Here is a 27,799-nt window from a genome sequence, read left to right as displayed (position 1 = left end):
TTCTGGCTCAGATAGCGTTTTCTTAGTACTTTCTTGTCTCAAAATCTGTCTTTTTAGTCACTCTCTATCTCAATACATGAAACAAGAGATTTCTATTGCTTGCTTCTCTTGCAGTGAGTACCTTATCTGTGACTATTCTCCTCAGGCATGAGGGACTGTCATTCTCACTTTCTAAATCAGTTTTTCCAGCTCTGAACACATCTTTTCATTGCACATGACTGGGAAAGAGAGTGATTCTTTCTTGCAACAACATTCAACTGGCATTTCACAATTGAATGTGCACATCTTCCTCTTCCCTTTACATCACATAAGAAATCCCCTCCTTTCATCTAGTAAAATTCAGCGAATGTCTCTGAAAAGTGATATTTATTCCATTCTATACTTTTTAAATGGTTATTTAAATCATAGGAACTGGTAGCAAACAAGTTGCTAGCAGAGCAATATTAAAGCATTGTGTACTTTAAAATTGTAACATAGTTTTACAAGTCAAACCAAGCTATTTCAAGAATATTTTGAGAACTTTTTCAAATTCTTTATGCCTTAATAATTTTAAGCCATTCTGAGTTTAGATGTGAAACTGTATTTCAGTCACTCTTTCCTTACACAGCAGAAAGAATTCCTTGCTCTTGAAAAGTTAAAGGAGAAAGTAAGTGGAAGACCTACAGAGTAGGACTCGTGAAGAGCTCTTTGTCAGTTCCAGAGAATGACTTATTTCCTGGGATGGAGATGGTTTAGAGACTGATGATAAAGTAAAACTCTCACAAGGAGTACCAGCAGGGTGTGCTTAAAACTTCCAGAAGGAATGTGCAACACAGTAGCATTTTTCTGTGATTCTCAAAAATATGCTTTTGTTCAGCTGACATGAAAATTGTTCAATTTGCTTTTTAATTCCCAAGATGTCAAGAATTCACTGGCAAAAAACTATGATGGGAAAGGCCTTAGTCACTTAAAATGCCTTGTAAAGAGTCTTATAAGTGAGGGCAGAGCACACTTTGATCAAAGTATTGGGCTCCTGTTGTGAAGCTCAGAGAGAAAAATGCAACATCCTAAATGCACAATGAAAAAGGGACAATGGGAGATGGGAAGAGAGAACTAGGAAAGTACTTTCCTTTTGTCATCTAGGAGCTCTTTACCCTTTCTATTTATTTCTTTGTATTGCCTTTTCTACTTTTTGTCAGTATGTTTTAGTCCCTTCCGTTTTCCTTTCCTTTTGAAGGTAATAAGCTATTATAAACCTGTTTTACTACAGGCACAGAGGCTTCTGCTGTGTGCTCCTCCTGTTAGAGAAGCAAGAAAACATTTTCTATATGAAGCGTTCAGAACTTATTCTGGCTGTCTAACTTCAAAGTCAAGACCATATTTTTCCCTTTGCAACTTTTTAATTATGTGAGCTGTCAAATAGACATGTGACTTTTGGGCATTAGCAAAGGTTCTGAAAGATTGCATATGCACAAAATAGCTATTCAAAACATTCTTATAATGAAAAGACTATGAACTAAATTTCCTCTGAAGCCTGTTACAGAAAATTTAGGGTGGGACAATATTTTAAGACATTTTTTTGAGCAACACTGGGGGTGCTGAGAATCAAACCCAAAACCTTATTCCTGCTAGTTAATGTGTTCTAACATGTGCTTCACCTCCAGCCTACAGCTCAGTGGCTGAGTGCTTCTATAGAGTGTGCAAGACCTGAGTCCAATATACAACAGAAAAAATAGTATAATCTGCTTCTCTAAAGACCAACCATTTCTTCTATTTATACCTTATCAAGGTATTATTGCTTGAAGATTATTTTCAAGTGCCTTCCTGGAAAAGCTGCAGATTAATAGATTAATGCTAGCAACAGAGCCTCAGTGAACAAATTCTAAAAATATGGTAACTTTCAAAGTCTCTGCTGATACAGGTGGCCCGGCAATGACATCTGGATTATTGTTCTAGTAATATATTCAACCCAGAGGGCATGCACTAAATAAAACAGAGGCAAGAATATCATGCAATGTACATTTCTCCTTGAAAACTCCTGCCCCTTGCCTTGTGGTTTCTTCGTATGATTTCAAAGTCTTTTCTGTTATTTTTGGATGAGGATTTTTTTTTCAGTCATGTGGAACTGTATTATAAAAAGAATAATGGTTATTTTTAACATCTTACAGGTACACTTTTTCCTTGTGGTTATTGAACTGAAGTGATATGGAAGAGGGTCATCATATGAATCCAAAGGAAAAATTGCAAAATAGTGCTTCTCAGGTTGTAAGAGATGTGCTCTGTTTTATTGATATTTTTAAAGTATTTGAGTAAAATTTAAAATCTATACATTTTGCATTAAAAGGTCAGGGTTTTTAGCTTGTCCTTAAAACTTGGAAAATCTAGCTGTACTACACCTGATCAAAATTAGCCAAAGCTGAAAAATGACAGCTCCTAAGAAGAAGCTCTGGCCAATGTTTGCTGATATTCCTGCCACTCATCTGTCCTTGCATGGTACATGGGCTGTATACCTGCTGTCCTCCCATTGCACACATGCATGCCACCTTTTCTGAATCATTTTAAGATCATGACCCTTGTTCCAGGAAAACACTAAAGCATGAATGGTGTTCTCCCAAATATTAAGAATAATAGGGATAACTTGCTTCCACTTTCTAAGTGTGTGTGCACATGCATGTGCATGCATACATGTGGCTGTGTGTAATGTGCATGTATACAAAAACTGGTTTATGATGTTATGATGACTCACTGTGCAATGCTACTACCTAAACTTACAAAGTTTGAACTTACTCAGAACCTTGGTCAAACACATAAAAATAAGTTCTTCTAATTTTATCATATATACATGTACTGTATTTACATTTTGTAAATAACATTTTGTATTACATTTTGTATTAATATTTTGTTTCAAACTACCATGACAGTCCACATGTTAGTTTTACTGATGTAGGGCCTATTACGGATTTATCAGGCTAATTCTGAACAACTGGCTTTCAAAGCCCCTCATGAGCATTGGAGATATTTTTGGATGTCAGATTTCTTTCATATGACTATATAGTAAAGCTATTTTAACCTTTGACCATTTCTGCTTACATGATTAACATGCCCTTGGACGTCACCCTTAGAAAGTAATATAATTCTTCTAGTTCTACTCTCATTTTACTCATTATCATTCATGTTTCATAGTCATGCATGTGCAGAATGATAAGTTTCCTTCGTTATCCACCACTCATGACCCCATTGTATGCCTTCAATATCTGCTGCTGTATGAAGGACCTTAACTACTTCACAGTTTCAGCAGTAGTGCATGCTTAAGGTGCAAGGTACATATTGGGCAGTCTGTAGGGTACAGATGATGAGTTCAACAAACATCCAGAGGATAAAATTACCTCTAAACATTGGAGAAACAGAAGTGCTTAGGAAGGGCTGGAATAGACATTAAGAAAGGGAATGATAGCATGTAAGATAAGCAGAAAGTATTCTGAATGCAGACAATAAAAAAAATAAAGACTTGGAGTGACTTGGGCTGTTGAAAGAAATATGAAAAGATCTGTTCATTGCAATAAAGTTTTATAAGAGAAATTAGAGGCAAAATATGGTGACCATAACTTTCAAGCGTACGCCATAATTTTCAAGCTTAAGAATTCAAAGTTAATTCTATATCAATAAAAAAGAATAAAGAGAACTTAGACACTTTTACCTCAACAGTAAAGAACCTCTGTCATATGGAACCTCTGTTACACATGGTCACCCATCTTATTTCTCACTTTTTTAGGAAACAAAGAAAACGATAATAACCACTATATTGAAAGGTTTGGTTTTCAAAGTTTTGCTGAGACAAACAGTAAACAGGTATAAGCATTTGGACCCAGGGACACCATCAGATTACTGTTATTTTTGTTTGTTTGAATTTTATTTTATTTTATTTATTTATTCATTTATTCACATGTGCATACATTGTTTGGGTCATTTCTGCCCCCCGGCCCTCCACCTTCCCCCCCCCCACAGCCCTCACTTCCAGGAATAGCCTGTTTTGCCCTTATCTCTAATTTTGTTAAAGAGAAGACATAAGCATTAATAAGAAAGACAAAGCGTTTTTGCTAGTTGAGTTAAAGATAGCTATACAAAGAGATTCCTAGCATTGCTTCCATGGACAAGTGTGCTACAACCCAAGTTGATTCATCTCTAACTGATCTTTTCACTAGTTCCTGATCCCTTTCTCACATTGACCTCTGTCACTTTAAGGTTTCTGTATTAGTTCCTCTGCAGTGCTGACATCAAACACTTTCATGTTTTGGGTTTTCTACCTATCCCCATACCTCCCCTATGTGCTCTCACCTTGTCATCTGACCTAAGTCCAACAACATTGCTGTATTTGCCTGAGATATAAAGTCTGCATATGAAGGAGAACATACAATTTTTGGTCTTCTGAGCCTGGCTAACCTCGCTCAGAATGATGTTCCCCAGTTCCATCCAATTACTTGCAAATGATAAGATTTCATTTTTCTTCATGGCTGAGTAAAATTCCATTGTGTATAAATACCACATTTTCTTGATCCATTCATCAATAGTGGAGCATCTTTGTGGTTTCCATAACTTGGCTATTGTGAATAGTGCTGCAATAAACATGGGTGTGCAGGTGCCTCTGGAATAACCTGTGTTGCATTGCTTTGGGTATATTCCCAGGAGCAGGATTGCTGGATCATATAGCAGATCTATGCTTAGATTTTTAAGAAGCCTCCAATTTTTTTTCCAGAGTGGTTGTACTAGTTTGCATTCCCACCAGCAGTGTATGAGGGTTCCTTTTTCCCCACATCCTTGCCAACATATGTTGTTGGTTGGCTACTCTAACAGGGGTGAGGTGGAATCTTAGTGTGATTTTGATTTGCATTTCATTTATGGCTAGAGATGGTGAGCATTATTTGGCTATTTGAATTTCTTCTTTTGAGAAAGTTCTGTTTACTTCAATTGTCCAATTCTTTATTGGTTCATTGATTTTGGGAGAGTTTAGTTTCTTAAGTTCCCTGTATATTCTGGTTATCAGTCCTTTGTCTGATGTATAGCTTCTGCTTCATGGTGCAGAAGCTATTTAATTTTATGAAGTCCCATTTGTCCATTCTTTCTCTTAGTTGCTGAGTTGCTGGGGTTCTTTTGAGGAAGTCCTTGCCTATACCTATTACTTCCAGAGTGTTTCCTGCTCCTTCCTGTACTAACTTCAGAGTTTCAGGTCTGATATTAAGGTCCTTGATGCATTTTGAGTTGATACTAGTACAGGGTGATAAACATGGATCTAGTTTCAGTTTTTTGAGGTGGATAACCACTTTTTCCAGCAACAGTTGTTGAAGAGGCTGTCTTTTCTCCATCATGTATTTTTGGTCAAAAATAAGGTGGGTATAGTAGTGCGAATTCATATCTGGGTCCTTTATTCTGTTCCACTGGTCTTCATGTCTGTTTTTGTGCCAGTACCATGCTGTTTTTATTGCTATTGCTTTGTAATATAGTTTGAAGTTGGGTATTGTGATACCTCCAGCATTGCTCTTTTGACTGAGTATTGCCTTGGCTATTCACGATCTCTTGTGTTTCCAAATGAAATTTAAGGTAGATTTTTCAATCTCTGTGATGAATGTCATTGGGATTTTGTTGGGAATTGCATTAAACATGTAGATTGCTTCTAGTAGTATAGCCATTTTTACTATGTTGGTTCTACCAATCCATGAGCAAGGGCAATCTCTCCACCTTCTGTAGTCTTCCTCATCTCTTTTTCAGGGGTTTGTAGTTCTCCTTGTAGAGGTCATTCACATTCTTTGTTAAGTTTACTCCTAAATATTTGATTTTTTTGAGGCTATTATAAATTAAATTGTTTGTACATATTCCTTCTCAGTTTGTTCATTATTGGTGTATAGAAAAGCTAATGATTTTTGTAAGTTGATTTTGTATTCTGCCACCTTGCTGTAGCTATTTATGGTGTCTAGGAGTTTTTTGGGTCTTTAAGGTATAGGATCATATCATCTGCAAATAGGTGTATTTTGACAGTTTCTTTACTTATTTGTATTCATTTTATTTCTTCTTCTTACCTAATTGCTCTGGCTAGGAATTCCAGTACTATGTTGAATAGGAGTGGGGATAGTGGGCTCCATTGTCTTGTTCCTGATTTTAGAGGGAATGGTTTCAATTTTTCACTGTTAAGTATGATGTTGGCAGTAGGTTTGTCATATATAGCCTTTACAATGTTGAGGTACATTTCTTCTATTCCTAGTTTTCTTAGAGCTTTTATCATGAAGTGGTGTTGGATCTTGTCAAAGGCTTTTTCTGCATTTATTGTGATGATCAAGTGGTTTTTGTCTTTTCTTCTATTAATGTGCTGTATTACATTTATAGATTTGCATGTGTTAAACCATCCTTGCATCCCAGGAATGAAGCCAACTTGGTCGTGGTGAATGATCTTTCTGATGTGTTGTTGAATTCAGTTTACTATTATTTTATTGAGGAATTTTGCATCAATGTTCATTAAGGAGATTGGCCTATAGTTTTCCTTTTTGGAGGTGTCTTTGGTTTTTGGATGAGAGTAATATTGGCTTCAAAAAAATGAATTAGGAAGTATTCCTGCCCTTTCTATTTCATGGAACAGTTTAAGGAGGGTTGTTATTAGTTCTTTAAACATCTGATAGAATTCAACAGAGAATCCATCAGGTCCTGGACTTTTTTCTTTTTTGGGAGACTCTTCATTCTACTTCAATTTCATTTTGTGTTATACATCTATTCAGGTGATTAATAGCCTCTTGGTTCAGTTTTGGATGGTCCTAAGTATCTAGAAATCTGTATAATTCCTCATGATTTTTAAATTTATTAGAATATATGTTCTCAAAGTAGTCTCTGATGATTTCTTGAATTTCCATGGTGTTTGTTGTTATCTCCCCTTTTGCATTTCTGATCTTACTGATTTGGGTTTTTTCTTTCCTCATTTTAGTCAGGTTTGCCAGGGGTCTGTCAATCTTATTTATTTTTTCAAAGAACCAGATTTTTGTTTCATTGAATCTTTCTTTGTGTGGTGTTTTTTGTTTCTATTTCATTGATTTCAGCCCTTATTTTTGTAATTTCTCTCCTTCTGTTTGTATTGGGATTTGCCTATTCTTGTTTTTTGAGGAGTTTGAGATGTAGCATTAAGTCATTGATTTGAGATCTTTCTGTCCTTTAATATATGCATTCATGGCTATAAACATTCCTCTTAGGGCTGCCTTTGCTGTGTCCCATAGGTTCTGGCAGGTCATGTTTTCATTTTTATTAACTTCCAGGAACCTTTTAATTTCCTCTTTTATTTCATCAATGACCCATTGATTATTGAGCAATTTTTTGTTCAGCTTCCATTGTTTGTGTGTTTTTTATTGTTGTTTTTGTTGTTGAGTTCTAGTTTTAATGCATTGTGATCACATAGAATCCATGGGATTATTTCTATTTTCTTATGTTTGCTGATGCTTGCTTCGTGCCCTGAGATATGATCAATTTTGGAGAAGGTTCCATGAACTTCTGAGAAGAATGTATAGTGTGCAGAAGTCAGATGAAATATTCTGTAGACATCAGCTAGATCCATTTGATCTAAGGTATGCTTTATTTCTAGAATTTCTTTATTGATTTTTTTGTTTGGATGACCTATCTATTGGTGATAGGGGGATATTAAAGTCTCCCACTACCACTGTGTTGGAGTCTATATATTTTTTTAGGTCCTTCATAGGGTGTTTGATGAAATTGGGTGCATTGACATTGGGTGCATATAGGTTGATTATTGTTATTTCCTTTTGGTATATTTCCCCTTTTATTAGTATGGAGTGTTCTTTTTCTCATTTGATCAATGTAAGTTTGAAGTCTACTTTGTCCAAGATAAATATTGCTACTCCTGTCTGTTTTTGACTGCCATTGTCTTGGTAAATCTTGTAGCATTTCACCCTAAGCCAGTGTTTCTTTCTGTCGATGAGATGGGTCTCCTGTAGGCAACAGATTGTTGGATCTTACTTTTTAATCCAGTTTGCCAAACGGTGTCTTCTGATGGGGTAATTAAGTCCATTAACATTCAGTGTTAGTATTGATAGGTATGTGGTGATTCCTATCATTTAGTTGTCTTTGTTGTTTAAGGGTTTGATTGTGTGCAGCTTAATCAATGTTACTCTCTACTTTCTTGCCTTTTCTTCTCCTGTGGTTTGGTGCTGCCTGTCCTTTCATGGTTTTGTTTGCTTTCACTTTCTGTGTGCAGAATTCCTTGAAGAACATTTTGTAGTTGTGGCTTAGTGGTCATATATTGTTTTAGTTTCTGCTTATCTTGGAAGACTTTTATTGCTCCATCTATTTTGAATGACAGTTTTGCTGGGTTGAGTATCCTAGGGTTGAAATTATTTTCATTCAGTGCCCAGAAGACCTCACTCCATGCTCTTCTTGCTTTTAAGGTTTCCGTTAAGAAATCTACTGTGATTTTGATAGGTTTTCCTTCATATGTTATTTGCTTTTTCTCTCTTACAGCCTTCAATATTCTTTCTCTATTCTCTGTTCTTGTTGTTTTAATGATAATATGTTGTGGGCTAATTCTATTTTGATCAAGTGTGTTTGCTGTCCTGGAGGCTTCTTGTACCTGAATGTGCATAGCTTTCTCTAGATTTGGGAAATTTTCTGTTATCATTTTGTTTTATATATTACTAATTCCTTTTTCTTGTACCTCTTCTCCTTCTTCAATGCCCATGTTTCTGAGGTTTGGTCTTTTAATGGAGCTGTTGAGTTCTTGCATATTCTTTTCACAGGTCTTGGGTTGTCTGACTAATAGTTCTTCAGTTTTTTCCTTTAATTTCCATTTCATCTTCAAGTTCTGAGATTTTTGTCTTCCACTTGTTCTAGTTTGCTGGAGTGGCTTCCATTGTGCTTTGTACTTCTGTTTCATTCTTTTTTCTGAGTTTTCCATCCCATGGGTCACTTCCTCTTTAATATTGTCAGTTTTCATCCTTAATTCATTTATCTCTCTATTTATGGTGTTCTCCGTTTCACATTGGTGTTTATTTAGGGTTCCTATGAATTCATTATTTGTTTTTGTATTTTCTCATATTCTTTATTTTTGCTGTCTTGGAATTTCTTGTGTGTCTCCTGTATGTTTTGGTTGACCATGTCTAGTATCATCTCCATGATATTCTCATTGATTACTTGCAGGATCTCTTCTTTCAGAGTGTCGTATAGGCTTTGTTGTGTTCTTTGGCATAGTTTATCTTTGTTTTGTTGGAGTCTGGATCTGGGTATCCGTTTTCTTCATTTCCCGCTGAATTCTGTACTAATTTATTTTTGGGCAGAGAATGTTTTCCATCCCTTTTTCATCTTCCCGTCATTTCACTTGGTGCTATTTCTGTCCCTGTGCTATGTCTCATTTAGTATTAGTTAACTTACAGTAGTAAAACTAACAAAACCAAGAAAGAGAGAAAAAAGAAAAAAAAAAGGAAAAATACAAAAAGAAGAACCAAAGAAATCAGCAGGGAGAGATGCTGGACAAACAAATAGCAAACAAGACAAATAGACACTTAAAAATAAGAAAAAAAATTCCAGGTTCAGGAACAGTAGAATTTCAGTCTTAGTAGTTTTGGTGTTACTCCTTCAGCATCCAGTGAATTATATGGGCTGGGGGTTCAGGGTTTCAGAGTTTTGTTTCTTCTTTTTGCTTTTTTTCTGCCAAGTGTGGCTCCAGCAGAAGAATATTCTGTTTGGTCTGCTGAAGATCTCCCAAGCACGTTTGGAGCTGGCAGCTGATGGGGGTGGTGGCCCACCTGATCTTTCAGTGTATTGTGGCATGGAGAAACCTTCCATACACAGGCTAGGGGTTCAGGGTGCCAATGTTCCAACTCTCCCTAGTGTTTCAGTCTGCCAAGCACAGCTCCAGTGTCTCAGCTAGGTCCCTGATTCACAGAACTCATGCTGTCTGTGACTGTGTCCCAGTGGCCATTTTGGATTCGTCTCCTGTTATTTTTTTAAAGATACACAATGTAGTGCCTACTCCAACCCAAATATGGTTTTAGATATTTTATCTTGAATTTGTATCAGTTTCTAGTTAGTTTTTCCTTTAGGATTAGAATGAATTCCATTTAATCATCACAATAAACATATGAGATATATACTCATAGCATTCCAAATTTACAGATGGTAAAATTGAGCCATATCTGGAAGCTGAGAGAAGATGAGCTTTAACATGCTACTGGCCCACTACTCACTATCATGGTGTCTAACCTTGATTCTTTCTTCTCCATGACTCTTTAAATAGTAGCAATGAGTGAAACTATTTATTGACTTCCTACTTAGTGTTGAAACCAATACTTGGTGATTTCACAAATGTCCTCACTTTCCTGAGTCATTGCTGTCCTATCTTGCATTCTGCCATTCTGACTTTCTCTGCCCAAGGCCCCTGACCCATGGCCCATGCAGTATCTGTGATGCTCTTTCTCTTGTCTTTCTTCCATGATGATAGGGGGTACTTATAAGGTGGACTATTTTATTGATGTGTATCAGACACTCACTATCCATAAACCATTCTACTAGTCTCAAGCAGATCTCCATGTCACTCTGCTGAACAGCTATCCTAATCTTTCACTTTCCTGAAAGTATCATGTTTTCCCCTACACCCTTCATTTTTAATAAACGGCTTACAGATGAGCTTCCTCAAGCTCATGCTTCTCACAAATTCCTCTATCTACACCCATCTCTTCTCTCTTTCTATCCCATCTAGAAGGATGAGGTATTCCTTAAAGAGGAAGATAATTACCCCACGTGTGCCCCTCATCCTGCCTTCTTCAATTTTTCCTGGTCTTTGATCCCCAGTGGCTTCACTTTTCTTAATTCTTCTTCTACTCTCTAGTTCCTATCTCATAATACTTTGCCTACAAATATATTTAAACCTATATTAATTTTAGACTTCCTTTCTATTCTATTATAACTACTGTCTTAAGTTTGTAAGTGTTTGTCCTAAGTATCCACACACTAACCTAATCAATATTTCTTAATATTCAATTACCAATTGTTGAACAGCTATTATATACTAAGAGCTATTCCAAGATCTGCTAAATTAGCATAAAACAAAGCTCATGTCCCTGTAAGTCTTACATGGTAGGAAAGAGATGGCAAAATACTAAATAACTAAGAAAATATGATAGTATGTTTGCAAATTTGTTAAGGAGAAAAATTTGATAGGGAAAAGCAATGGAGAGGTGGACAGGATATTGCTATTCACAATATGGCAAAAAGAAAAAATGTCACTAAGAAATAACATTAGAGGGAAGAACGCAAGTGAAAAGGCTCTGAGATTGAAGAGTACCTGGTTGTTCAAGAATCCAAAAGGAAGTCAGTCTGCCAGAGCACAGTGAGCAAGAGGAAGAATTGAAGGATGTAATTTCATGTGCAACATGATGTCCCTCATCCACTTCCACTGTTTCCTACTTTATCTTACCTCCTTTGAGTGCTCATTACATACTTCTTTAGGTTATGTCTGTTTATACAATGCCCCATCCTCCTTTATCTGAACATCATTTTCTTAAAGCAATGTTTAATTTTGTGCATGGTTTTATCATTCACATCTTTGTTATTTAGACACCATGGAAGTGTTTAAGCAATATTTCTTTAAAAGAATAAAATTCAATAAGTCATGTCCTTTAAATGAAGCATTTGTTTCAAAACATTTAAAATTATTTCAATTATTTCTTAGAACACATTCAAGTGATAGCTATGTAGTTTACAATAATTCACACACTCCAGTTTATGTAGACTGATACCTTAATTACACCATCTCCAACTGACACCAGTAGTTTCTTCCTTAAAGGTCAATAATCCAGTTTTTTAACCGGTTTGGAATTTCTGTACTTGCTCTTTTAAATCTAAAGGAGCATCATCTGAGTTCCTGCATATAACCTCAAGTGTATAGACAAGTTTTTTAAAAATAGAATTGATTAGCTATTCTATTTATAGCAATGTAGATTTGCATCATCTTCCATTGATTTTCAAATACAAGAAGAATAAATTATTTTCTTTGAATGTGAAACCTCTTAAAGGAAAAAATAGATATGTTACTAAATTGTGTCCTTGGGCTTATGTGGATGCATATTCTAGTGTGCAGCTGGGGAACACTATGAGACTAGAGATGTTCTTGGCTTTCAGAAATAAAAAGCACCCTGACTGTGCTCATTAAAGGTCTCAGTAACACACTGTAGAAAATATAGTGTTGGTTTAAATGACCAGACCAACCTCTAACTGTGTTTATTGCCTCTTTAAGCATGAGGGGTAATTGAAGCAGTTTTCATTTCCTACGTGGACTGTATTATTCCAAGCCTTTTCCCTCCTGACATGAGGATGCATTTCAGGGGTGGGTGACATGGCTTCCTTGTGAAGCAATTAAAGGGAAATAGTGTATCAAGAGCTCTGTAATCTTTGTTATAAAAATATGTCACAGAGATGCCAGATAGAGCAATATATTTTTAGAGGAGTTTAACCACCCTTGAGTATGTCATATGACAGGATGATTGAGGATAAAAGCATATTAAGGCTATGACCTTGTTGGGTTACCTAACAGCTGTGAACTTCAGTCTTCTCATCTGTAAAATGGAAATAATAGGGATGCCTAACAGAGTTTTTAGGAAGATCTAATAATTCACAGCAAGTACACAATTCAATATCATCACCAATGTAATCATTATTGCTATCAAGATCATAAATCTATTGACTAAAGTAATTTTTAAAGAGATGATAGTTTTTCTACAAGCTTTTCATTTTTAGAAAATTTCTTGGTTTCTTAAAGTTCTGTGGGTTAAAAGTGGAACTTTAAATATGTTTCTAAGGTATACTAGATTGATTAAACTATCCTACTTGCAGAAAAGCAGCAGTCTCCAGAACAGAACCCCAACTTCACTTGCCTACATAATGGAGCACAAAAGATGTTACATTTAGCCTAGCTCTCCTCTGTGTCTTGAAAGTATATCTCTGTGGGCACTCACAGCAGAAGCTCATCTGAAATACCAGGAACTTTGAAATGTGAAGTCTGACTTTTAAATGAAGTACATTTGTGTAGAATGTTTTCTTTCCAACTTTCTAATTTTATTTCATCATGAATGCTCCAGCTGGAAGTGCCAGTTAACAGTTGGTTTAGAGTGTTTAAACTTAATTTTTAATGCATTTTTTAGGTTTTTTTTTCAATTTTGGTTCCCAAAATTCATTGATAAGTAAAAATATTCCTTACTTCATAACCAAATGCCAACTTTTTGCTGGATTCTCTCAGCAAGGCATTAGATGGGGAAAGACTAATATAAAACCTGCATCTACTTGAGTTGGCCTTGCTACTGGTTAATAACAAAGCATAGTCCATTTTATCAGCACAAGGATAACAATGGGTATTGTTAATTGGACCCAGCCCCATAGAACAGGTCAGCACATTTTCAGAATTTACACTACAATAAACTTACACCCAAGGAGATACCAAATAGCTATTTCTGGACATAATTTCCCAGTGAGGCATGAGGCCAATGACTTGAATTCACCTTGTTATTTAAATGCTCTGAAAAGCCAAATGTTATATAATGTGCCAGAATTCCCATAAGCTCAGCTTTTGTACATCCTATCTGTTTGAGCACAGTCCGGATGATAATAAAATTGCTATTATACCTTTAAGTTGCATAAGTGTGCTGCTTTTAAAATGCTTTTGTGTATACCATCCTGTACCTGCTTTCACTTAAACAGATTTTATCTATGGTTTCTATTTTAAGAAACAGGCTTCAAGAATGTGACCATGGTTCTAACAGCCCTGTGACTGAATATGAAATGAGGTCTTCATGCAAATTCCATAATATGCACATCACTTTCATTTATTTGATTAGGATATATGTTGTGGATGTTAGGAAATATTTTTATCACATTTTTCCTTGATTCTAGTATGGTTTAATGACTTTCTTATAGTTGGAGTTTGTAAAATAATGTAAAACATAATATAAATTAATTGTGATTTAGGAATCTAAGGTTATAGCTCCCTGATATAGATGGTACCTTGCATGTGGGAGTTCAATCCCCAGAATGATGGAAAAATTATAAAATAAATTATGGTTTGCAAAAATATACTCAAATCCATAACAACAAACTTTTATAAAGTATTAAAAATTTTAACTTATTTATTTTATACTTTAGTTATCTGAATTTTATTGAAACGCAGATCTTTTAAAATGTAAGGATTTTGATTAAAATTTCTATGGATTTCTTCTTCCTTATTGCCAACTCTACTTTAGATCAGAACTTGAATAAGAGAGTAGAGAAAAAATATTTAGCAAGTTTCTGGTATCTTTGTATACTCTGCCTGGTGGTAAAGCCATTTTATCTTCAATCAGCAGAGGTTTCAAGTGGGGATCACTGGGGAGACAGCTAGTTAGCACACAGGCTCAAAGCAGTAGGAAATCTGGGTAAGGAGATAGAAAGAAATTGCCTCTCCCATTGCTCAGTAGGGTTCTTTTTTATTTCCTAGAACTGGAGAAAGAAACTCTAGCTAGATGAGTCTGTGAACGTTTGAATCACTTATTTAAAAATAATAAGTCTTCAAAAAGACCAAGGCATCAGAAATGTTGACCCTTACTTTCACCTTGAACCAAAGCAATACATTTCATAAAATTACAGACTGCAATTTCTACACAACCAAATGTTGCATTTCAAGTCAGTTTCAAACTCAAGGGAGAAAAAAATAATGTTCATAATGTCTTTTCCTAAGATTTCAATAATTGGATTGCTTCTCTAATTGACTTTTTCATTATTGTTTTTGAACATATTAAAGTAAGAATAATGTTTCAACATTATTTTGTACCTTCTAATTCTCAAATTTATCAACACCTGCCCACCCTGGAAGCAGGTACATTTCCCTAGGGGAACTGAATCACAGGAAGTATTATGTGGTTTAATCAAGGTCAAATGTAATTTCAGTGTCTGGGGAACTTATCAGTATATCTGAATTGATATTTCTGTTCTGGGAAATATTACCACAATCCATGGTGAATAGATTATATATCATCACATATAGTTAGTTGCTAATACCATACTTTTCATTATAACCCTTTAGAGTGTATTTGAATAGCAGAGATCACAGTATTACCATAAAAAATTTTTGCACCTTTATATTTTTCCATGTTAATGAAAGGATTTCTCTGCTCTTTTCCATATTTTTGAACATTTGGCAGGTCATTTGCTTTACTAAAGCATCTTCTACTGAATCTGTCATTACATTAAGATCATACATGGTATCTCAGAAGTGCTAGCAGTGTAAGCGGAAGAAAATTAAGTCAGGATATCAAGTGACCATTGTTATTCTTCTAGTAGGGCAATGATTATGGTGACAAGTAATGCCTGTCTAGAAAAGGACAATGTCAGTTGTAGGCCAAATTGTGAAGTAGTTAAAATTAAGTTTTATGTTTCTTTATTTTACCAGTTTTTAAATGCATGCTCCTGCAAAAGAGATTGGCTATAACACGGACATTATGTATAAAGTTTAACACTGTTTATGTTTAGATACATAATTTGAATTTTTAAATTGAGATGCAGCAAAGTATTATATAATAATAATAGATCTTAAACATTTAACAACCATTCCTTCCTCTGACATTTCATGTATCTTTTATTCTCTAAAGTGTACATGCTTAAATCTTTGGAGTCATGTGACTATCATTTTGGAGAAGTGAACGGGTTAAGAGTTCAGCCAGTGGCATTATGCTGGTTGAATTTGAATCCTAGGTCTAGTTCTAATGGCTCATTATCTATTTGATCTTGGGTGTCTTGCTTAAACTCACAGTACGTCAGGTGTTTCAAAGATAATGTACAGATAATCATAATAGGCAATTCATGAGTTTTTATGGGTATCAAATGAGATATTGCACAATGTACAGTTTATCTTTTATTGCTATTATTACTGTTTATCTCAAATTACTATACATAATCAAATATCAAAAATGCACATTCTTTTAATGCATATCACATCCAGTATTTTAAAAAGAATCATTCCTGTATCCCTAATGATAACCCAAGTCCTTACTGACTTTCTGAACAATTGCTATAATAGCACTTTTTACACAAGCATTTATGAAGTCCCTACTGAGATCCAATACAATTAAAGAATCATATATTTCCAAAGATGAGCCAAACACTGTCCCTTAAGGAGTATGCAGCCTAATTAGGGAAAAAGAAAACATTCAGAGATTTAAAATTACTATCACCAGAGAGGATTTAAAAAGGGTACCTAGAAGAGGTGAATTCCAAAGTGACAGTTTAGAGGACAAATATAAACTAACCTGGTAAAATCAAGAATGAAGAGAGAATAAGCCAGGAATAGAAATCAGCTTCTGCCAGGGCCAGATTGCTAAGGAAGAAAGGAGAATAAGAGTCACACTGCTTTAAATGCATGAATAATAATTTAACTGAAAGTTTGTCTTCTTTAAAATATTGGAACACATGTTGAATTCTTTCCTATCATATCTGCAGTTCACAATTTAACAGACTATCATGATATAAGTATTGAAATTGTTTCTAGAATATTTTAAGTAATTTAAACAAATGATGAGTAATATCATTTGAGGCACAGTATTTCATTGATTGTATAAAGTGATAAAGCATGATATTCAGAGTAAGAACCAGATGTCTCTACCTGATAGTGTGTCATTCATTTAATAGAATAAAATTATATCATACAACTTATTTTACTACTATGGCTAATCCATTCATACTCTGATAAAATAGGCTTGAAATTTCAGTACCTTACTACAAAGGAGATAGATATTGAATACAAATCAACTTTTGCAGATTTCCAAAGGGAATATTGTACTTATCATAGTCATTAATAGCACTGATAACAATATACTTTGTGCTGTTTATGAACCATGGTGCCAGATATTTTTCACTGTTCTTTACGTTTAAAGTATCTAATGTTTTGAAAATAATATTTTTCCTCAATGAAATGGTCTCTAGAAAAAGCAAAATTAAATACATAATGTTGATGAACACCAAGATTTAAATATTTGTGAAATTAAACTCTAATCTTTATTTCTTACTTTAGTTTGTGTAGTTAACTGGCTTTTAGAGGTGTTTTGAGGCTTTAAGAGGTTAACTTTAAAGACAATGTTTTTCCTTCTCCCAAATAGCAATTTCTGGTGGAATATAATATAATTGATCCTTTGTGTCAATTTCATTATTTTCTGGTTGTTTGATGCAGAAAATTGTAAGCATCAGTAGTTTAAAAAGAAGAAAATACTGTATGAAGTGATTTGAACAAGGCTAAATTTTTGGAAATATATTGCAGACATTTAACAAGGATTTATAAGGTATAAAATAGACTATTACGAATATATATGGTAGACGTAATAGTTCTCCAGGTAATGCATCAATGATATACAACTGGCAAAATTTTATTATGCATATCACAGTTAAAAATTTTCAGAACTTTATATTAGTTGAACTATAAAATAAAAACTAACTCACAAGAATTATGAAATTAATTATTTATCTCTGACTATATTCAAAATGGCTTTATTTTTCTTCCCCAATGGCTTCTTTAGATCCATAACATTTGACGGTGTCCTTAATAACAATTTACTGACTGTATTTGATATTTCTGAAGATGGCAGGTAAGAATTATGATTGACATTCCATATTAACTAGGTGTCTGACTATATGGAAAATTATTTGTTGAGCTAGTTATGAAACTACTGCCTGGAACATAGAGTAAACACAAGAATAATTAAATTTCTAATGGATGATCTCAACACTTAAAGAGAGCAACCAATATTTAACTAATTTAATAAGCCAAAACTCTTATTTTAAAGATACCAAAACAGATTTGTTGTATCATATTCATCCAGGAAAGAAAAAAAAAGTCTAACTGAATGAGCAACAATTTTCCAATTTGTTAAAAGCTTCTGACAGACTCAAAAAAGAAACAGATTCTTAAATGTTAAGGAAAAAACTGAGAGCAACAGTTTTTAAACCTCTGACACAATCACTAGGAAACAGATTCTGTTAGCTTCAGATAAGTTGGAAATGATCTTTATTTTTCAAATACGCTGACAGTCATAAAGTAATAGATTTTAAAAGAACAGAATCCTTGCAAACATTTACTTTTTTATATGTAGATTTCTTGGATAGTTGTTTGGTAGAGAAGGAATGGCAGTTCAATCATATTGAATTCAGCCATTTCCCCTTTCGTATACACACCAAAAATATGTATTTCAAATCATGATCCTTATAAACTGGAAACTTTTCTCCTGAAATGAAGCAGAGAAGCTATAAGGTATCACAGGTGATTTTAATGGATAAAATAAGTATATTTTTCCTTTTCCTTGGCTTTTGAGGTCATTTATTTGTCATCCTTTCTTTTTTTTTTTAATGTTATGATACTGGGGCTTGAACTCAGGACCTTCACCTTCAGCCACTCTGCCAGCCCAATTTTTTGTGATAGGATTTTTCAAGATAGGGTCTTATGAATTATTTGCCCAGGCTGGCTTCAAAGTGTAATCCTCCTGATCTCTGCCTCCTCAGTAACTAGGATTCCAGGCGTGACCCACTAGTGCCAGGCCCATCATTTCTTTCTATTAACATTTATTTACTTTAGAAAGTGGACAGTACAGGACATAGGGAGGGCATTCTTTTAGAGAGGTAGAACTGAATGCCTCTTTCTGTGCTGCTCAAAAATCAGATTCCCATTTTATTAATTACATTACAAGAAAGGAAGTTGTGCTCACCAGGAGCAGGAAACACCATCCTTGAAACTTGTGGAGGTGATTATTGGCTCTTCATTTGTCAGTTTATTCTTCCAAAGTTAGAAACAAAAACATAGATAACTTTCAAATTTCAACCAAATAACAAATATAACTACTTAAAAAAACCTAAATGTTTAAAAAGACATTGAATTTGAAATACAGAACCCAACCCTTAGCACTCCAGGTTATAAGTTACTCTAGACATACCTGATACATTTATTCTTTATCTTTTGGATTAAAACAAATTCATTAGAGAATGAGGAGAGGAAGATGTTTGAAACTGTTGAAACATGAAAATGTATAGCTATCCTTATCTCAACCAGCAAAACCCCTTGTTCCTTCCTATTAATGCTTATACTGTCTCTACAACAAAATTAGAGATAAAGGGAAAATAGTTTCTGCTGGGTATTGAGGTGGGGAGAGCGGGAGGGGGTGGAGTGGGTGGTAAGGGAGGGGGTGGGGGCAGGGGGGAGAAATGAACCAAGCCTTGTATGCACATATGAATAACAAAAGAAAAAAAAAAAGAAAATACACAATAAGTCATAAAAAGAAGGAAATTCTTTTATTTGTGACATCAATGGACTTAGAGGATTATGATAAGTAAATTACTCAGGCATATCACAAAGACAAACAATGCAAAATCTCACTTACATGTAGAATCTAAAATGTTGAATTCCTATGAGCAGACAGAATGGTAGTCACAAGGGAATGTGGGGCACAGGCTGAGGAAATGTTGATCCAAAGATGCAGAATTTCAGTTAGACAGGAAGCATACTTTTGAGAGATGTATTCTACAGCATAATAATTATACTTAATAACAATATATTGCATTCTTGAAAATTGCGAAGAGATTCTAAGTGTTTCACCACAAAAAGATGACAAATTTATGAGGTAACGCATATGTTAATTGACTTGATTTAGCCATCACCCCTTCTCTATATGTGTATATATTTCTGCATATAAATCTATGTTACATATTTATATTTTGTATATGAATTTTTTCAAAAGATATTCTACACAATTAAATGTAATTTTTATTCATCAATTTTAAAAACCTGCAAATATGCCCGAGCAAATAGAATATTTTCCTGAATAATCACTATTTCATAGCTAAATCTACTTTAGCATAAAACATAAACTTGAGAATAAAATACTTAACAGATGAATGAGAGTAATTATCATCTAGAGGTAATTTTACGTTTACCAAATATGATGCATTTTTCCTTGACAGTCCTGTCATACTGTCTCCATTTTGCAGATGAAGAAATAGAATCTCATGTCAACAAAATGACTTATTTCTAAGTGAATGTTGACTGTAGGGATGAATTAAGGTCTATTTGACCAAAAGCTAGTGTTCTTTCTAATATCCAGCTCTTTGAATTTGCCTTGTGATGGTGACTAACCTTGATTATCAACTTGATTGAATTGAGTAGTGTTTAGGAGATTAGTAAAGAATATCTTTTAGGGCTTCTGTGAGGCCCAGAGTGGATTAACCAGGGGAAGAAGACCCACCCTGAGTGTGAGCAGGACAAACTCAGTCTGAGGACTCAGATGGCATCAAAGTGATAAAGAAAAAAGAGGACAGAACAAAGGCATTCTCTCATTGCTTCCTGGCCACCATGATGTAAGCTGCTCTGATTCATCGTGACTTCCCTGAGCAAAATAAATAATTTCTCCTATTAAATTATTCTGTCAGTTATTTCATCACAGAAACAAAAAAGTTTAATACACACAGAAAATTACTTCACATCTTGAGACTACCCAACTATGTAGTTTACGATTGTTTGGAACTAGTTTGTGGGAGGAATTTGGAAAAGTTTAGAGAAGCAAGCCAGAGAAAGCCTTGAGTGCTCTAAGAAGAGCTTATGTGGAAACTAGAATACCAGAATGCTAATGGGAATGTGGATAGAAAAGATTGTGTTCTTAATGCTTCAGATAGGAACATGAACTCTATTGCAAATTTGTCTAAAGGTCATTCACGTTACATAAAAAAGAACTTTTCTACATTTTGTCTATACCACCAGACTTTGCAGGAGGCTGAATTTAAAAGTGATGGACAAATTACTTTGGCAGAGGCAACTGAAAGGCATCCCAGCATCCAAGCTTTTGCATGGGTTTCTTGGCTGCATTGAGCCAGGTTTATAATAAGAATTGGAAGTAAAAACCAGAGCATAAGGGTTTGAAAACTTGTTTTCCAAGAAAGCCAGCACCTATAAAGTTGGCTGCTGAAGAGTATAAAACCATTAATAAGAAGCCAAGTGGGCTGGCAGAGTGGCTCAAATGGCAGAGCACCTGCCTAGCAAGCACGAAGCCCTGAGTTCAAACTTCAGCTCACCACTAAAAAAATAAAGAGAGAAGTCAAGTACTTGGCATTGGAACAATTGGAAAGCTGCCTTATGGAAATCTTAGCAACTGACTGGACCCCATCCATCACAGACTCCAGATTATAAAATGGTAAATTCTTTTTAAAGACTTCCTTTTGAGAAGAGAGCACTTCTGGGGCATTCTCCCATAGAACTACCTAGGAAAGTATTTCCCCTTGTTCATCCACCCAAGCCCTCAGAGGTCACAACAGCTATGGTCCAAGGGGTTTCAGCTACTGCTTAAGCTGGCAGAAGACCTTGGTGCATCCACATGATGCTGATTTTGGATAGAGGCTTCTACCTTTACTTCAAAGAAAAGGTTGGGAGACCAGGCAATGTGTATCAGAGTTATAATCCCTGCAGGAAACCCCCAAGAAGTTGGTGCATGAATCTATGAAAGTGAAGCCAAAGACCCCAGCAAGTTAGAGATACCAAGAATGCAGGATATATGCCTCGAAAAGTCGCAGGCAGTAAGCAAAACCAGTCCAAGGAAGACGCTATGTGAGCTGCAGGAGGTAAGGCTGTAAGGGAGGGGCTACCCTAGCACTTGGAAGCTCACAAATACTGCCATTTGCAACAGATACTGGACACGGAGCTCCAAGATTTAATATTTTCCCTACTCCATTTTGGCCTTGTGTTGGTCCAATCCTTCCTTGTTATTCTCCTATTCTTCCCTTATAGAATGGGAATGTCTCTTGTGCATTAGAATTAGGCAACTTGTTTTTTATTTTAAAGGACTTACATGTAAGAGTTTGCCTTAAGTCTTACAGAGACTTTGCACTTGAACTTTTGAAAAATGTTGGAACTTTTAAGGCTATGATGACTCCTGGAGATGTTCTGGAAGCATTTTGCATTATGAGATGGACCTGAGCAGTTTGGGGCCAAGGGTAGAATGTGATGTTTTAAGATGTCAAAACTTGTATTTCAAATTGACAAGGGATGGATTTGTGATGGTTAGTCATATTGTCAGCTTGCTTGGTTTGAGAAGTGCCTAGTACATTAGTAAAGCACACTACTGGCTTTGTCTATGAGGGTACACATAAATGGGGAAAGAGATCCCTGCCCTTTATATGAGTGGCACCTTCCAGTAAACTGGGGGCCCAGACAGAGTAAAAGAAGGAAGTGTAGAAAGCCCTCTAGAGCACAAGCAGTATCTGTCTGCCGACTGGCTGCCATGATGTGAGCTGTTATGCTCCACCACTCCCTCCCCACCTGAAAATTCTGACACCATAAGCCAAAATAAACCCTTCCTTCTTTATAATGATCTACCATGTATTTTGTCACATTGATGAAAAGGCTTACTAACCCATGACTGACTATATTTGATTCCTAATGATCTCTAATTGGTATCTTTCATTAAAGGAATTGGATTCTTATGTGAAATACAAAGGCATTTTTTGGAAAATGTGTCATATTTATAAGCTTGAGAAAAGTTTCTGCAAAAAAAGTTAAAAACAACTAGAGTTATGCTAAAAAACAAAAAATAAATTCACTGAGCCAGAGCAAAAAGTCACAAAGAGAAGGAATAATTAAAGGAGAGATTCAGTGCTTATAAGTGGTTCTGGCTTTTAATTCATAATATTAAGTGCTAGGGTACATCTCATTTCCAGAGGCATTCTTTAACAAGCTAAAACACTCTCTCATTGTTATCTGTAGTATTCTATTCATGTGTGTAAAATGTTATCTTCTTGCAGAAATTAAACATTTTATGGATATGAAGTAGAAATAGGAGAATCGTAGGCTTGAGGGTTGGGAGGAGGGAATTAGAGCAGAGATGAGCTTGAGGTCATGATTTTTCATGCATCTGTATCAAGTCTGTGAACTTTCAATTTCATTTGTACGTGCCTTGAAACTATGAGAATAATGGTGTGGCATTCATCATAGGAAACCTCACACTAAATTATTAACAACCTTCTTGAAAAAATAAGCATTCTTATGTTTTCATAAATTGAGACACAAAAAACATGAAGTTATTTTTTAGATAAAATATCAGAAATAAGACTTTAAAACTAGAAATATTTATAAATTGTGACACTGAGATAAACTGAAAATAGTTGTTCACTCATTAAATAATTTCTGTAATATGTACACATGTTATTCTTTTATTTTGTATCATTTTATTATAAAATAAAGCACATATACAAGAAACAAATTTATATCATAATGAGATCTTCTAGGACAGATATTTTTGGCTCCATGTAGTTCTAGAAATATGATTTAGTTAATGGCCTCAAAGTTGTTTTCTTGCCCTGGACCAATCTCAAGGCTTTCCACTCTCTCCCTCCAAAAATCAACATTGTTCTGACTTTTATGTTATCAATTTCTAGAATTTATTTTTGTGTTTATCTGCTATTATATATAGTTAGGCACCATAGTTTATTTAGCCTTTCCTATTCTTTTTTCAACTTGAGGTGTTTTTAAGTCTCTTTCCACCTATAAGTACCCCTTCAAGTCCTTGATTTTTCTTACAGTTTATTTGTACAAGTTCTAGGAACATTTGAGCTATAGAGCTCTGATACTCTGCATTTTTTTCTGAGTGCGTACTGGTAGAACACTGCAACATGATTCTCTGTCCTATCTATTTCCTCCAAGTTGGACTCAGAGTCTGGACCAGACTTACTTCCACCCTTATGACCAAAATTTGAACAAAATTTCATTCTTTTCTCAGGACTTACATAATGTCTGGTTGCTTCTCTTTTATTATGTTAACAGTCATTGGTGTGAATACCTAAATCCATTAATTTATTGGTAGTTACATACTTTTAACATTTGTTTTGCATGTATTAATTGAAACAATTTTATGAAGAGACTTCTTTCTCATTAATTTAGCCAGAGGTAAAGTTCATATTTGAAAGACTACTTAAATGGAATGAACCAAGACTAAATGCTGTTTATCTTTTCATGTATTCACCATCTTTTAAAGACAAAATGAATTGGTTTTTTGTCATCATCCAAAGATAAATCAGGTTCTTAAAATACAATATAAGGTCGTGAATTTAAACATATTCAAAAGGTTTCAATCACTTGCAATTATTACTCTCATTGAAGTTCATATGGTCCAGTTTTTCTCAGAGGAGGCATCTTTATTCAGCTCCTAAGTTCTTTTGCTATGATCCTTCTATTTGTTGCCTGCCTTCTTCAATTGCTAATTTCACATTTTCTTAGGTTGGTTTATACAGTCCCTGCTGTAGACCTGGAATCAGCCCTTTATTAAAGAAACCCTCAGTTCTGTTTGTGGCAAAGGGTATTTCAAGGCCATAACTTGAATGCAGAGGTTGCTCCTTGATATTGTTCACAATCTCCAAACTTCAGTAGATGGCACTAGGAAATACATCTGTAAAAATAAAATACCTCATGAATTCTACTGAACATTTTTCTGATTTTGCAATTCGTATCAGAACTCCAGGACTTATTCATATCACAGGTCAAGAATTCCTTACCTAAAATTCTTGAAAACAGAATATTTTGCATTCTTGCAATTTTTTTGGGTTTGGGGATATTTACATAAATAATGGGATATTTGGAGATGAGACCCAAATCTAAAAAGAAAATGAATTCATGTTTTACATATACTTTATCGCAAAAACAGAGGATAATTTTATAAAGTATTTTTGGTGTGTTTGTGTCTGATTGCACATGGTCTAGTTAAATCTTTTCCTTTTGTGGTATAATGGGAGCATTCAAAAATTTTGGATTAAGGATAATAAACCTGTACTTATAAGTCATTCCATTTCTTTCACATCAAAAATTCTGGTTTTGAAGGACTCAGAATGATAGAACTCCAATAACCCACAATTAATTATAACAGACTTAGAAAAATGATGGTGCATATGCAACTACCAATATAATCACTAAGACATTCATAAGGCTTTTATTCACATATCTCCCTAGGTCCTCTGTTCTTAAGCAATACTGTAGCTACATCATGTAAGCATGTAGCTTTTGCTCTCCTTTTAAATATCATTAGTTCTTAGTTCTACAAATGACCACATGCTTCCCTTAGCATTTACTTTGACACTTTCTGTAATAGTCATTAACTTGTGTGAAGCTTCTTGTCTAGTAGATTCCTGAAAAGAACTTATGTGAACAATATTCCTGTTCTGAAATATGTCTTTCCTCGTTTTTAGGAAGAGTTAGGCTCAAAGACCTTTCCTAACTTTACAGAGCACCTACGTTGTTGCTTTCTTGCCACAATCCAAAATATAAGGTAACTTGCTCCCCAACATAACATACAGTCTTTCCTATACTCTACTTTAATGTGGCCTTTCTCTCTCCTTAATCTCTATTGTCAGTATCCAGTTGGATTTGACTCTGCTAATGGTGTGGGATCCGGGATTGTCAATCTCAAGACATGCAGACCTCACCTACTGCAGCCTCTTGTGCTGTAACATGTACCTGCTTTGTGTCTCTTGCACTACTGGTAATTGTACTAAACAAAGCTATTTCCACTTTTAACTGTTCTCATACTAGTTCATTGAATTACCCAGTGAATACCTCCGGAATATTTGGTGATTCTCAAGGCCATGACTTTTCTCTTTTCTCTCCCACAAATATCCAAATCACCCATAAGCTGTCTAACATGGGTTTGTCCTTTGAATCTTGTATTTGGGATTCATAGAGCCATCTCATCTCCTAGGTGTGCTGTAAGTGTTGTCCTTGGGTGTCTGATTGCTATTATATTAATTAGTCTATTTTATGTTAAGATTCAAAGAAATGTGAAAACTATGCTGCTGCTCTTGCCTTTGTCATCCTCCTCATATCCAATAACTGGTTATTATTAATGAAAGAAATTCCAGTTTACAACAAAAAGAAAATCAATAGACATAGATACTGCATCCAAAAAGCTCACAGATTTCTCAGGAAAAGCAGAAGCTTTACTTCATTAAATATTATTGGTGTTAAAAAAAAACAGTGCAATGTGAAAATAGTCAGATTTAGTGAAAGCATTCTCCATTAATTGAGAAACTGATGACTTTAACAATTATAGGCTATTTGATTACTGTAAGTTAGCTGGGAATTATACTCCCAAAACTCTCCTGGCTGTGAGGAATATGTCTACTTCTGTACTTCCTGTTGGTCATTTATCCAAAGCCTGTCCTCCATTCCTAAGAACCACATTCCTAGAAAAAGCATGAACCAATGATACAGCTTCTGAGTATGCATACACTTCCCAAAGTGTAACATCAGCACCCTGAGTGAGGGGCTTACAGGATCAGAAAAGCAAGAGGAACACACACATATATTAGAACACATGTTTAATATCACGAACATCTATAAATGTTCACTTTTTCTCTGCCAGATCACAATGACACTATCTAAAGCAGAACCATTAGGTTATATGACCAAATCTGAGTTCTGAGTTAATGTATTAGTGACCTATTGAAGATAACTTTTAGAATGGCACCAGATGCCTTTCTCTATTAGTTGTAAAAGCCCAGCAGCCAAACCACACAAGAATGTTCATTATTTCCAAGTTCTCAAATGCTAATGAGAGTTCTTTAAAAACACTTCTCTTGAGTAAATTACTAAATGACATGAATTATAACTACAGTGATTGATTATAGTTCCTAAAGTATGATATCAGAATGAGAATGTAACTCATTGAAATATGTAGATACTTGTTAATAGCCTTTCTCTAAAAGACTTTGTAAATATTATCTTACTAATCCTCACAGGGTCTTTTCATTAAATCACTGTGCCTTTTGAAATTAACAGCAATAAAATATTGTTTCTCCTATCTACAATATCTTGAGTCCTTATTATGTGTAATCTTTAAGACATAGGCAGCTTTCTTGTTATATTTATTTGTTAGCACAGGAAAGATTTAATATTTGTATTTAGCTTTTATTTCCACGTATCTTTCAGAGACTTGGTAATTATCTTCATTCATTTCAGTAAGGAAATAAGAAACACATAGTCACTTACATGGTTTTTGTGTCATATTTCTCACCCACATGGCCATTAGTCTCCTACTCCATACTTATCTAGTTATCCTAACTCATTTATGTCTTAATTCTTTCCAGTAGATTATTTAAAAGTTTTCTTTTGGAACTCCAGCACTCCCTTCTCAGGGTCTGCTTACCCTTCAACAGTACCTTTTGCCAGATTACTGGCAGTGTGATGGCTACTTTCTTGTGCTTACTTTTATTAGATTACATGTATTTTTGAAGTTGTTTCTAAGCTCTCCCATGTAACCCCCAATTCTTAAACACTTATATTTGTTTTGTTTTTCTGATGATTGAAAATACAGCACAAATATGAACTTTTCTCAACTCCTACCACTTCATGCAAGCACTGCTTTTGCCCTTTTCAATATTTTACCAGCATATCCTCTAAAATATCAATACAGAAAAAAATCAAATTACCTAGAGAGTTCTTGTATCTACTGGGCTTGCTGGTAAAAAAATGCAGCCATAATCAATATGTTCCCTGATGTCACACAGGTTCTTCAAAATTTAGTATGCTTTTTGTTAAAGTACTCAAACACTGTCAGTGACATTTCAAATGCAGAAATGTGTGCATACAGTATGAGTGTGTGCATGTTACTGTGCATGTGTGTATAACCTGAGGTTTTATTTACGTAAGTCTGATGTGGATTCTAAGATCATAGTTTATTGAAGCCAAAGTGTAACATCACTTACATCACATCAATATTCATTTCCCTTAGATACTGCCAATGTCATGGTC

At 34.9% G+C, this 27,799-nt stretch overlaps 1 protein-coding gene across 7 annotated transcripts in view; it reads left to right on the top strand.

The window, feature by feature from the left end:
• Kcnh7 (potassium voltage-gated channel subfamily H member 7) overlaps nucleotides 1-27,799 on the top strand; it is a 484,116-nt gene that overhangs the window by 118,246 nt on the left and 338,071 nt on the right. The gene's annotated exons all lie outside the window — the stretch shown is intronic.

Source organism: Castor canadensis, chromosome 4, assembly GCF_047511655.1.
Source record: "Castor canadensis chromosome 4, mCasCan1.hap1v2, whole genome shotgun sequence".
In the NCBI taxonomy this organism is placed as follows: domain Eukaryota; kingdom Metazoa; phylum Chordata; class Mammalia; order Rodentia; family Castoridae; genus Castor; species Castor canadensis.
This window is presented reverse-complemented; position numbering and strand designations above follow the sequence as displayed.